The sequence below is a fragment of the Onychostruthus taczanowskii genome, unplaced genomic scaffold (genome assembly GCF_017590055.1).
Source record: "Onychostruthus taczanowskii isolate IOZ18803 unplaced genomic scaffold, ASM1759005v1 scaffold2, whole genome shotgun sequence".
NCBI lineage: Eukaryota > Metazoa > Chordata > Aves > Passeriformes > Passeridae > Onychostruthus > Onychostruthus taczanowskii.
Genome location: NW_024499239.1, coordinates 2,049,757 through 2,063,850, shown reverse-complemented (window position 1 = coordinate 2,063,850; position 14,094 = coordinate 2,049,757). Strand labels below are relative to the sequence as shown.

At 41.7% G+C, this 14,094-nt stretch overlaps 1 protein-coding gene across 1 annotated transcript in view; it reads right to left on the bottom strand.

The window, feature by feature from the left end:
- SGCZ (sarcoglycan zeta) overlaps positions 1–13,120 on the bottom strand; it is a 386,465-nt gene extending 373,345 nt beyond the window's left edge. Inside the window, exon 1 of the mRNA XM_041402877.1 lies at positions 13,090–13,120. The gene's annotated coding sequence lies outside the window, so the exon portion shown is untranslated. The remainder of the gene's footprint in view (positions 1–13,089) is intronic.
- Between the last annotated feature and the right edge of the window lie 974 nt (positions 13,121–14,094).

Genomic DNA, 14,094 nt, shown 5'->3' with positions numbered 1-14,094 from the left:
TTGATATGGTATTTTGTCACCAACTTTTTTTTTTCATTGATATTTTGCTGCAGTATGAATTATTTGGACTAGCTAGTGACAACCTTTCAAAACAACTGTTCAGAAAAGTTTAGAGACCAATGCCCTTCATAAACTGTAATTTCCCTGTATTCATTATGTTCTACATCACATCTCAAATCAGGTTACTGTATTTCTTTCCAGGAGTCAATGGGTAAGTATACTCTATCACCCAAAAATTATATCCTTCCATGTGACTTAAAAGGACAAGTTATTTTCTTTCTGAGGTTGACAGTCAAAATAGATGGCTAGGAAATAATACTTTTTGTAATTCACCCTCATGAATGTGATCATGAACAAATCTTTTTCTACCAGCCTATATGAATATTCACATAATTAATTTAATCAGAGCGTAGTCAAAGCACAAAGTGTAACAAAGAGTGTCAAGTGAAAATAGGTTCCTACCTGCACCATGAAACACAAAATGACACATGGAGCTAATAAAAGACATTAAAAAAAAAAAAAGTCTAAGTTCTATGGATTTTTTTTTTTTGTCCTTGATACAGTCTTGCCAAAATTGTTGCCATTTGGTCAAAATCAGAAACATCCATTTAGTCATGATCCAGGATAGTGGTCCCAGAAGCACTGAGCTAGCTTTACTGACACCTCAGTATTTTGCTTTCCACTGTGCCCTTAGCCACTTAAAATGCTACAGGCTATCAGTTCTGGTGCTGCAAAATGTAAATATGGGAAATAGGCCCACCTCCTAACCTCTCAGGCGGCAGTCAATGGACACTGGCCGAGCTGACATTTACATTTCCAGATCATCAACATGCCCCTATCCCCAGACAAAGTCTTGTGAGAAAGATGTTTTAACACTAGGACAGAAAGCACGGAATCTTGAGTAGAAGGCTATTTCTCAGTACCCTGTACTTCCTCTGGAAATTCTGTCTCTACCCAGTAACCACCAACAAGCACACCCATACCCCACGAAGTAATGCACCTGGGCCAACATTCCTCAATAAGCAAACAAAAGAATTCAAGATCTCACAGGTCAGAAAGAAAAAGCTAGCCTCTAAGGTATGCAAACTGCAGCCCTCAATGCATATTTTTAGGTGTATACTGATTGACTTGTCTCAGTGTTTAAAATTAGGTCGCCTTTAGGCAGCCAAGTCTCTTCCAAGAACTACTGATGATGATATTATTAACCTTTGGTATTGAAATTTTGTTAGTAGCACCTGATTTATTCCAGTAAACAGTACTACCATTTCATCCTTAGCCCTGGACTGTGAAAGTTCACAGGTTTGAGGTTTTCATTAGTTTTGTCTTTTCAGAAGGTGCCATAGAAGCAAACTACCCCTCAAACTGATAGGGATATAGACTGTTGCATGAGGGATTTATTACAATTTTACCTTTCTTTTAAAAGGTATGTTTTTAAAGGTAGATTTTTAAAACATTAGTTATTTTAATTGGTTCTAGATTCAAATTGAACAAATTAAGCAGACAAATAATTATTCCTTCTTCTGTCTTCAACTCCCTTGAAAGGTCATAGAACGTATTTTTTTTCAATAAAAAGCTGGGGTTGTATCTGTCATTAAGATATAATTGTGATATAACTTGCATTGATATAAGGATTAGTTTTACTCAGATGTAATAATTACAAAGACATCCATATTAACCTTAGTTGAACATTGGATATAGGCAGGCCTTGGCTCCCCATGACATAAAGAATTGAATCCTGTGAATTCTGGCTGAGGCAGTTCAGAAAGGCAATAAGCAGGATTTCTTTGTCATTTAGGAATAGAGCATTTCCTTCTCTTTGTTCAATTCACATTGTTGTAACAACTTCTGAGCAGGTGTTTAGAACACAAACCTTACAGAAACTAAAATAAGGAGATGTTTGGTTCTTGAAATGTGTGGTCTGGTTGGCTTGCACTTGACAAGGCATTTTACAGGAACACATCCGACTTTTTATAAGTTTCCAACAGCTGTAAACTTTACGCCTGCTGACAGCAGAAGCAATTGCTATGTTCAGAATAAAATTGATTGGTTTAAAAGTTTGACTCTGTTTTCTTGTTTCATGTTTTATGCTCTAAGGTTACATTTAAATCTGTTTCAGATAATCATTTAGCAAAAAAAAAACAATTCTTTGTACGTTACTGCAGTAAAAATAGGTGTGAGTGAGCACCAAATCATTGCAAGGTAAGCGGAAGTGGGGTTTATTTGAACTGGAAATAACTATTTAACTTCCTCATGTAGAAAACAGTATTTTCATAGTGAATCTTTCACAATTTATTTTCAGTTTATAAGATCAGAAGAAAAAAATTAAGGCAAATAATAAAATAAAAGCAAGAAATAAAACTGTCATCATAACCATCTGCAGCAAGCAGGCACTTTGTGGACTGTGATCCAAACATCTGCCCTCATGATGGCATGAGGGCCAGTTTCTTGGGAATTCTTCATTCTTGATTCTTGGGCCACATTTTGGAATAATATCAGTAGTGGCAACTCAGCATACATAAGTCTGGAAAATATGACACACAGAATGGGCACCTAACACTCTTACAACCATTCTGCTTTATGAGGGATGATCCAACTTAAGATGCTCCAGCTACCAGCTGCCACTGCCAGCCCCCCCAACAGAGCTTAGTACCTCTGCACAACTCCTGAGTCAGCTGTATTTTATTTTGGGTTTTGTTTGAAAGTGTTTGAGTCCCCTAAAATGAAAATGTATGGCACTTAATTTCTGGTAGAAAAATTGCACAGTCAATCTGTGCAACTGGCTGGCAGCCAAACGATGCTGAGAGAAGAGCACAGAACTGTGTCAAACTGACTTTGGTAAGACAATGGAAGGCACCTTCATTGGGCGCACACGGTGCTATTGGCTTCTTCCAGTAGATTGGCATGTTATCTCTCCTGTTTCCTTCTTCATGCTACTGGCTCTATCTGGGAGGAGTCACAAGATGCATTAAGTGTGTATCAATGCTACAGGATATTTTGGCATTGTTATCAATTATTAAAGAAATCCATAATTTAAAATGTAAATGAGTCCAAGCTCAAAGATGCCTTGTCAACTGCAAGTAAACCATAAAACATTTTGCATACCAATTCAGTGGTAACATTCCAGTGGGACAGTAATTTCATCTGCTTTCATAGGTTCTGAGATTTTTCTGGCCCAATCACTTCCTCTGCCCCTGAGTAAGTAGTTTGATTTTTCTAGCACCTCAACAAATAAATTTCACTCATTTTTTTTTCCACATGCTTCAAATGTTGTATATGCCACAAACACATTACTTACTGAATAGCAATATTAGCACAGAACACCAGGTTCTGCTTTCAATTAAAAATTTCAAAATATAGTAATAATGTGTGAATAATTAAGATATGTCCATGAGGTATCAGCAACAGTGCAGAGAGCTGCACAGCCCTTTTGATCCAATTTGTCAGCACCTCAGCACTCCATCACTGTGCTGCCATTTGTTATTGCACCCCTCAGCCTTCCCTTTCACCTTCAAATCTTTACATTCTATTTGGCTGTTCTAAAACTGCAATTGGCAAGCTCTGCATGTCTATTACAAAATAATAGCATTGCAGTCTGATGCTGCAGCGTACACCCAAAACCAAAATAAATTTTACTCAATATAATCTATAACTCTTGACATATCAAGTGATAAGCTTCAACACAGCTCCCCTAGTGCTCCCTCTCCGCTCTGCTCATCAAGCTGCAATTTTCTGCCTACTAGGTACATTCATTGATTGATCAAGGCTTGCAAAAGTCTGAGTTCAATAGGATAGGCAGGACCTCAGCAAAGGGTGCCTTGTGTTTTATGTCTGTCAGCAGTATGATGGAGATTCTATCATGAGACACAGACGCTACTCACAATCTCATAATTTCATTAAGCAATAATGCAAGTGGTCTCACTAGACTGAGATGACATATTTGCATGAACAGTGAATGTTATCTACCTCATCTAAAATAATAATGAACAAAACAGGGAGCTTAACCGGAGAGAGGTCTCTTCTGAACAGAGAGATCATTTTCCAATCACATATTCACTTGCACCTAGTGAGTTGGGGGACAAATCAAGAAAGGTATGAGATCAATTCTAAAAATAGCAACTCACTCTCCTGAAAACAAGATATACTTACAGAAATGACAATGTCAGCGCCAGTACTGGGGAAACAGCACTCTCTAAGTAACTTGTTAGTCTCTGAAGAATTATATTCTTCTGCCAGCTTTTTCCGGAAAATCTAATAAAACATTGATGAAACAGAAGAATAATTTTCTCTGCAGGAAGATTAAGTGGGAACATGAGTCTATACGATGGACAGTTTTTGCATTCATCTCACGTCTGCTCAGGAACTGCAGGAATCATTGGGAAATGGCACATAGAATATTTCTAAACTGATGTGTATCTGAAATAGTAGATGTCATCTCAAGTCCTACAGGAAGTGACAGTCAATACCAACTTGTTGCCAGCTATTTCTGCAACAACCTATAAAGCTTGACACAGCTAGGGAGTCTTGTGCTAGGACTAGATCCTATTGTTTCAGAAGAAATAAAAGGGAAGACAATTATTACCAAGCTGTAACAAAATGCATAATTACACACAAGCCTGTGTGCTGGTACTTGTCAGAACGTTCAGAGGGAACTGAGGTTGTGACAAAGAGTATTAGAGTTTAGGACTAAGGATAAATGCCTTCGGAACTCCATAAACTGGAATAACTCAGCTGAGTGATTTCCACAGAGTAATTTACCATCTGTTGGTGATGACTCAAGCTAAAAAAAACATAGATGGCTCTTGATCCCAATTTTTTTTTTTTTTGGGGGGGGGGTGGTTTTTTTGTTTGTTTGGGTTTGTGGTTGTTTGTTTGGGTTTTTTTGGGGTTTTTTTTTTGGTGGTTTTTTTTGACTTAACTGTTCTAAACTTCTGAGAGGGTTAAGATTTTGTGTCATTTTGGAGGAATGGATTTTTATAGAGAGTGTCTCCTAGTTTGTACTTATTCAGAGCGAATTCTCAAATTATTTATAGTAATAAATGATGCCATGAGTTTTAGCTTTAAGGCTAAGTAATCTTCTTGGAAAAAACTTCCAGTCTGTTTGTAATGCATTCTGAAGTTTTCTCTGCTATTTATTGAGGCATAGATTATTCAACTTCCTTCCTCACACATATATTATGTGGTGAATGGGATTTACAACAGCCAGCCGGCTCAGCAGGGGAATTCCTGAATTAGTCAAGACAAATTACCAAAAAAAAAAAAAAAAAAAAGCACAGACTGAATCTTTATGTGTCTCCTGAAGCCTTAGGACCTTGTCAGAATGTTCTGTATGGAATGCATCCTTAAAAGTTCCACAGGACTGTGATGACCACGCAATCACTTTAAATACAGAAAACTGGGTCAATCTTCAAAATAGAAACAACCCCTCCAAGTAGTTACAGTCTCTTTTTATTGTTTAAGATATATGTAGTTTAAGCTAATAGTAAAAAAAAAAAAAAAAAAAAAAACCACATTAAAATAAAGACACAGGTGTGTGAAAGCCATTGGGGTTAGCACTCTTTGTGTGCTAAACTCAGGTTTGCAAAGAAATCACCTTTGAGCACCCTCACTGGGGTCCCTAGGAGAATTCAGTATATCTGGGGGATGGATATCAATGGCCCTAAAGCAGGATAAATCATAAAATACTCCTCTTAATCCAGATGGTAAATATGCAAGCAAATGCACTATTAGTGTGATCTGCCTAAGCAGCATGACCAGAAAAAACTGAAGCACTTCATGTCTTGTGGGTGAAGTGGGGTCTCTGTGGATTCCTTTACAGCTCAGAGTCTCTGTTGCATTGTAGGCACCTTCCCTGCAGCAGTTCCTAAGGGAAATAATGAATGTTCCTGGAAAACAGGACTTGGAACTCTCCTAGTGAACCTAGTAATAGCTCGACTACTTCCAAAGCTACCTACAACCAAATCAAGTTTTGGCCAAGCCTCAAGTGCCATCAGGAAAGACAGAGTGGAGAGGGGGCTGCCCAGCCCTGACCCCCTCAGCACAGAGCAGGCAGGCTGGACATGTGGCAGCTAAGCACCTTTCTGAGTTCAGGTTTAACACCTTTTCCAATATAAGGCTTTAAACTGAAAGTGATGTAAAACTCAGATTCTGAGGCTTAATTCAACTAGCTCTCTTCCCCTTTATTATAGGTAGCTCATGAAGTTTTAGACTGCCTTTCAATCTTTGTCATCTGCTGATCTATGTTCAGAAAGTTCCCAGCTTATAAAGGCAGCAAAGGTTCTATTGATTCTTCATTTTTTTGTGAAGTTTTGTTTCACATATGCTGGAAATCTATCAAATGGAAGCCTAAGTTGAGCAAACATGAAACCTTCCTCAACACAGTTCATTTACTTGTCTTCACTTAAAGGGCAGAGCTTTACAGAGTGCTTTGTGCATGTGGACTAGCTATAACTAGAAATAATAAAAATCAGTATTACTAATTAACTTCATTTGGAAAGAATGCTTTCTGTAATTTCAGTGGCTTACAGCATTACTTTCTCAACTACAGGTCTCAGCATACCTGGGCAATTGCACTGCTTGTGTTCAATAGGAAGTGAAGAAGTTTTCCTCCTTTCTTGAATTCCACTCAAAATAACTAATGAACAATTTTATGTAGAAGATGACCTACACAACTGAAAAGCTGAAGTATCATCAATCCCCATCCTGAACACTGAAAATAACAAAAATGTCTTTGTGGATCTGATCCAACAATTTGTACTCTCCACCCTGATAATGGTACGAAGAACAATACATTTAGAAAGCACAAATTAAAATAATTCTGCTTTCAATCTATGTGCTACCATTAAATGTACACTATTACCTTAATACAAACTGCAAGGGATGTGATTTTTCGTTAGAGGCAGCCTCTGTTTACTAACATAATTTGTTCAAGAGTTGTAGGAGCAGGAAGGTAGAACCTATAAATTCCAGGCCATGCTGCCCACATGGACGGCACAGAACTGCTAAAACAGAGATATATGGCTGAAGGCCAGATTTTTATGGCTGAGGCTTTCTACTGCTTATGGAACCAATTTTTAGGCATATCACTGATGTGCTTCTGCTGATGTAACTGCAGTGATTCAATAATTTTAAATTGCAGAAAAAGATACTCTGTCCTCATTTATTACTTTTCAACTGCAAATACACAGAGTTTATATCACACAATCCTCCTTAATGTGTTAGCTAGAGGTATAATAAGGTAGGTACAGAAAGAACACTTTTTTTTATTAAAGTTGCTGAGCACCAGAAGCTTGCTTTGACTTACTCAGTAGCTCTGTAAATCTGGCCTTGTGTGATTAGCTGCAGTAATACTGCTGAGAATAAAGCCTCACATTTTTTGTCTCTCACTGTTGTGGCTTAGCCAACAGTCATTCCTTCTTGTAACAAGGAACAAAACCCAGTGCTCATGGATAGCAACCTCACAACACCTTTCCTCACAAAGAAGGATTTTGTTGTGGATCAAAGAGTTAACCTGTAATATCTAAGAATTAGCAAAGGATCAGATGGCTTAGTAGATAAATGTGTCTTCCTTCTTGGACTAAGTAATTCTGCATTATACATGGCTGCAGTCAAAAGTACAACAGGGCGTTAAGAACATTTCTGTAAGCTCTTTAAATGTACAAAGTGTTTCAAAATAAAGGAAACAGTACAGCATCTAAGCCGTGTTCTCCAGGTTTCTTTGAAGGAGAGAAGAAAATGACAGCACTTTCCCTAAGGAGAACTTCCATGCCAAAATAAGAAAAGTGTCTATTCGTAACCCAGAGTGCCTTTTGTATTATTTTTATTTGAATCCTTATCTTTGTCCTTTGGAATGCTGTATCTTTAGAGGACACAGAACAACTATGTTAGATATGGATTTACAAAATTTATATAAAATACTACAGGGTGAAATGATTTCACAGGAAATGTCTCTTGTAACATTTTTGCTGTAACACTTTAAGTAAAGCAATCTTACTCCTGGCCTTATCAGGAAGATGGGAAAACAGTATCAAACTCCAAAAGGTTAAGGAAAGTAGTACAAAAGCATGACTGGGACTCACAAATGTGTATTCACATTACAGATTTAGCTTTGAAAGGGTCTACAATGAGTTATACATTGTCTCCAAATCTTACATTCAGACCTATAGAAACTTACAGCAGCATCACACAGAACCTCTTCCAGTTCAAGAAGAAAGAATGTGTTGCTAACCTTTATGTAAATCTCTTTCATCTATTTTTTAAGTGCAAAATACAGTGGCAGAGGAAAACACAATATTTTTCCCAAAACCATGAGAAACAAGAAGTAATTTTTTCCCTTTACCCAAGCATTCAGATTTTGATGTACCTTCCTTTTAAAGAGTGTTGAGCTTAGCAAAGCTGTAATGTACAATGTCAAAAAGCTCGGTCACAGATTACACGGATTGTCTGCAGTGAGAGTACAAGAATGATTTCTAAAGTGTATAGCAAGAGCACTGCCATTGTCTTGACCTTTTTTCTATGTCTGCTGAACAACTGTATTTTATGCATAGAATTCTCTCCAGTTTCCTGAACTACTTCTAGTCTTTATACATATTGAGAGATGGAGAAGAAATCCCACAATAGAAACACAGAGAAAAGAAATTTGCATGTATATTACTTTAAACCATTTTAGCTTGACCTTCCATGAAGAATGGTTTAAAGGATGAATGCTTTGAGTGTGAATGCAAAGGTTAATTGTCTTTATTGAGTATTGCAGAAAGGACCCTAGTAAACCATGAAGGTTTCTTGGAGGGACGTACTAAAGAAGGATAGGAGAGAAAAGGTTTTGCATTAAAAAGACAAATCCCTTAATATCCACACTAAGATGCCCATGTCCCAAGCAGAAGACTTTAATGAATGAAACAGACTTTCATAAGAGGTTGTTGAGTATTATGGAGTACTACACTTTCTATTATGGAGTGACTGACTTTAAACAGAAATAAAACCACCTACCTAAACTCATCAAAAGTCCTCCCACACCACACCAAGCACATTAACTTCTCTGGCTCCTTCTTTTAAAACATAAATAAATAATAAAAATTACAGAATTCCCCAGGGTATTAGTTCTCCTGTTAACTTAAATACTGAAGTGATTTACATGTTTAAGACCATAAAAGTACCCCTTGCTTAAAATTTTGTGGTTTCCTTGTTTGAATTTCTTTATCAGCTATTTTACAAATTATATAAATTACATTGGAAGACTATTGTCACAAAAACCTCTACCATGACCAGTTTCATGCTACGTTATGTCAGTAGTTTTATATCACCAGGAAATGTAAAACTGTAAACAGACTATAAATATTCTCTCATGAGCTGAATAAAAAAAATCAGCTAATATTTACAAGATGATTCAGAAATAAAGTCTTTAATTCTTTTGCATACTAAAAGTAGCAATTTCAAGACACTTAAGCACACAATTAATCAAACATTTTGGGATTTTAATGAAGAATTCTCACTGAACCAGTGCCTTCAAGTACTAAATTACTTCCAGGATGTTTTTAATCCGTCATATTAATAATCTCACTGTTATCATACATTCAATTACAAACCAACTTTCTTCCAGAGAAGTATCACACTTTTTGTGTGGTTTACACACTACAAGGAATACTATCTCCCTCTAGGACTATACACAAATTGTGGTTGCTAAACAAACATAAGAGGTGTTATGATGTCCCAGTCATGATACACATTAGAGGTATTATATGTCAAATGAATGACCAAATGTGAAGGACAAAATCTGTAATAATCCATCCAATGTCAATGCAAATCACAAGTCAACAGGGTCCAGCAAACACAAATGCTTCCTAACTCTTCTCTGCAAATGATGTTCAATTTCAAGCAATTACATGCCTCAACATAGTTTTTAAATACACTAAATGCAAAATAAGTTAATTCATCATCTTTTATATACATATACAAACTACAGAGTCCTATAAAACTCATCATATTCATACAACCACACAGTTTAATGGATGTTCAAAACGTAGGTAAAGACTTGCATAGACATTTGGTAACAGAAAGCCCTTCACAACACTAAACCAAATACTACAATGCAACTATGACAGAATTATTTAGTTTGTGTACTACTCCTTTAAAACAAAAACCCCACAGGCCTGTGAGTTAAAAAGCCAGAGGAAAGTTCTTGTATGCATCTGGTAGAGATGAAACAGATCAAAGGAAAACCAGAACAGCTCAAAACCTCTGGAAGAGCAGTCTCTGTTTTCCATACTGATTACTTTCTTCAGGGTTTCATGCACGGACTAGTAAGGGAAAACACACCTATCTCCATCAGCAGGTGTTGCACACATGATACTTGTCGAGCTTTTCACAAAATCACCTTTCAAAATGTCTATTATCAACAAAAATAATTCAGAATTCATTCCAATCAGTGCAATAAATAACACAAAGATTTTGAATGATTTGAGGTGTATAGAAGCTTTATATATAACATATGTTTTCAGTGTCATTATTACTATTTTCTCTAGAGACTACACATTTGTTTTTTATTGGTAGGGAAGTTGTCAGTATTTTTTTTTTTTATGCTTACTGGCATATATTTGTCATAGCAGAGGAAATCCAGTACCAACGAAGAGAGTATCCAGCCTGTCTCCAAAATTCTTGTCAAGCTCTGCTGCGACAAGCTGCTACCATATTTGACATTCCTGACATGAGCCCTCCACGCAGCGTGGTGTGGGAGAGAATTCCCTCGGCATCTCAGGACTCCTGGCTGCCTCTTATCTGTGTGCCCTGACTGTCCTTTTGGCCTGGCAAGGAGCTGTCTCGGCCCAGGAGAAAAGCAGTGGAGCACTTCACCCCTCCTTGAAACTACCCAGAAACTGATGAAAGCTTTCACGACTTGGAGCAGAGTGGGAGATGCTCTTTACTATGCCTAATTACAGCAAGGTCACCAGATGGGAACTTCCCAGACCCGCCAAGAGCTTTACCCCCCCACCTTGCATTCCTGCTGCTGGCAGAGCGGCTGAACGGCTGGCACTGAGAGGAAAGCCCAGTTTCCCGGAGGCCTCGAGGTGCAGAGCCGCTGCACCCCGGGGCTCGGCACGCCCACTGCTGCCGGCGGGAGCTGCTCCCGGCGGCGCGGGGCTGGCGGCCGGGCCCGCACCACCCCCTGCCGGCCGCGCGGGGCGCCTCCCGCTCCGGCGGCGTCCTGCCGGCGCCTGGGAGCTCTCCCGGCGGCCGCACGTCAATAAAACACCCGGGAAAGCCAGGAAGTGCATCGTGCCAAAGCGGCTGGTCCCAGAGAGCTGCCCAGACCCTGAGAGCATCTGCAGAAATGCCTCCTTTGGAAGCGCTTCTCATCCTTATGAGCGGAAGAGTGCCGGTGCTTACTTCTCAGCTGCTTCCTTGCTCAAGGTCGCTCAGCCTGCACACCCTGCAACACGCGTCGTAACTGCAGCGCAGATAACTACAGGATAACTGGAAAACCCCTGCTCTTCAGCCTCGGCTGGATGCTCTGCTCACAGCGGAACGTGCCTCAGGTTTTACGTACAATTCCTGCGAAGTGCTGCCCTCTTGTAGCGTACAGATATTTTCTTTAAAGACCCCTTTAAAAATAATCCAGTACAATAAAACTTTTCTCCCGCTTAATCGGAATACTCGTCTTTTGCCTTTCACGCAGCTGTGAATTTCACAGGATTCACAGCTGACTGTGAAGGCTGAGGCAGCAGGGAGAGGACTCCCGGGCAGCCCAGGCAGGCAGCGTTTGCGGCGGGGAAGCCCTGGAAGCGCTGTGACGATCAGCGGTTCTCAAGCAAATCGTTTTATGGGCTTTCCTCCCCTGCGCTTCCGTCACCTCAAATACTCAAACAGCGCTGCAGTCCTGGGGTGCCTTTCCCTGGGAAGATTAGTAGGAGTTCCGAGCAAGGGGGGAGGGGGGTGTGAATACATTTATTCAGTACTTTTCAGATCTTGTTTATAGGAAAAGGAAAGGAGCTCCCAGCAGCACTTCAGCGCTCGCCAGTTTACCTTCCCAAAGGCGAGCCCTTCTCCACGGCCGCGGGGAAGCCGGCGCCCTGAGGGGGTGTCCCGCGGATGGCCGTGCGTGAGGCGGCGAAGGAAGACTCTCTTCCCCTGCCCCTGTCATCGCTCCTTCTGCGCTACCTCCGCCGCCACCGCGGCGAGGTGTATGTGTGTCCCGCCCCTCCGGCACGGCCGGCGTTTCACTCCGGCTCGGCGGCCCCTCGGAGCTCGCCCCATGGGCCCGCTCCCTCTCTGCTGCCTTCCTGAGCCAGCCACCCTCTTTACCGCGTATAGATTGATAGAGAGATTTATAATATTATCACTAGTATCATGGTGAGATGATGATGATGACTTGAGCCAAATTCCGCTCAGGGCCGGGCGGGTTGGCAGCAGGTGTAGGAAGGCTCTGTCTCCGCAAAGGAGCATGCTCAACGCTCTCAGGCATGCTCCTTCAGCGAGGAGGGAGCCAGAGCTGGAACGGGGGGCGCGGGGGGAACAATCCTCCCAGCTCGCACCGTCCTAATGCAAAGTTTGATTGTACCAGCGGCCCCCGGGCCGCGGCCCAGCGGCTCGGCATCCCACTGGCGCTGCCTCAGCTTCGCTCGGCTGAGGGAACCGGACGCCGCGCGGGGGGCGAGTCGAGAGGGGGGGTGGAGGGGTGGGGAAGGGTTTCCCCGTCGCTCCCGGCGGCAAGGGGAGGAGAAAGAGGAAGAAGAGGAGATGCCCAGGCCAGAATGGCTTCGGAGCCAACTTCTGCCGGGAAAGGCGCGGGTCAGTTGCCGCTTCCTCCCAGCTGTCCCCAGTGCTCATGCAAAGCCGAGAGCACACGGGCAGTACCACCAGCACTACCATCATCACCACCACTATTATTATTAATACTGCCATGACGATGCTGTGGGCCGCGCCGGCGGAAGGGAAGCCGCGCTCGGCTGGGGCAGCCGCCCTCCCGCGCTTCCCCCGCCGTGCGCGCCCCCCGCCCGGGCTGCGGGAGCCCCGCGCTGCGCCCCGCGCGGCCCCCGCGGCCCAGGGGCAGCGGGGATCCAACCCTGCCACAGCGACGGCACCCGGCGGGTCGCCTACCTTGAGCTCCTCCGTGTCCAGGTTAGCTGATCTGTCCATAGAGCGAAACTGAACGGAGCGGACTGGAAACTACGGAAGTTGTGCCAAAAAATGAAGAGGAACAAAGAGGGGGGGAGGATAAAAAAGGGGGAGGAGGGGGGAAATCTAGTCTGTCAGTTTCCAGCCTAAACTCAGCCTTGTCCTCCAAACCGTGGCTGCTCCCCTCAGTCTCATTCTCCGCGATCACGCCTCCACCGGTTTAAATAAATAAATAAATAAATAAATAAATAAATAAAATATTTCACTTTTTTTAAAAAAAATAACTCCCTTAAGGATTAAAGCGACAGGTGATCCTTCCCTGGTGAAAGAGATTCGCGTCCTCTGGCAATGAAAGGAGACGGCAAAAAAAAAAAATCCACTCAGTTTAAAGATTATTTTTTTCCTTCTGCAATAAGCTCAGAAGCCGGCGAATCGCTGTATCCCGAGGAAAAAATCCTTCTTCCCTGGACAGCATCATGCAGCAAATTTCAAGCAAATGTGTTCAAACTGAAGAGAACAGTGTATGATAAAAGCCTTTCTCCGTCATGCTACCAGAGTAGTCTGGTAGCTAATTTAGCACCCTGTGAGCGCAAGACATTAGCGATGAACAATTTTGCTGGCAAGATAACAAAATCCCCCCAAGTCCTGCATAGGCTCAAAAATTGTTTTGCAGCTAAAGATAGTCTATAGTAATAACAATAGTAAAGTATATATACACACATATATATATAATAAAAGAAAGTCTGTACGGTATGGTCTTCTTTGAAGGTTATGCTGGAAGAGTTGGGAGGAAAACAGGAGGTGGATCTCTTGCAGAAGAGAAGGGAGAGAGAGGCAGAGATTTCCCTCTCCGTCCCTGTTTTACTGTCCTTCACCGCCAGGTGACTGACTTCCCTCCTCTCGGCTCGCGCGGGGGGATTTCTCCAGCTCTGGAGCAGCAGCGTTTCCTCCCCGAGCAGCCCCGGCTGGCAGCGCCGCCCTCCCCGC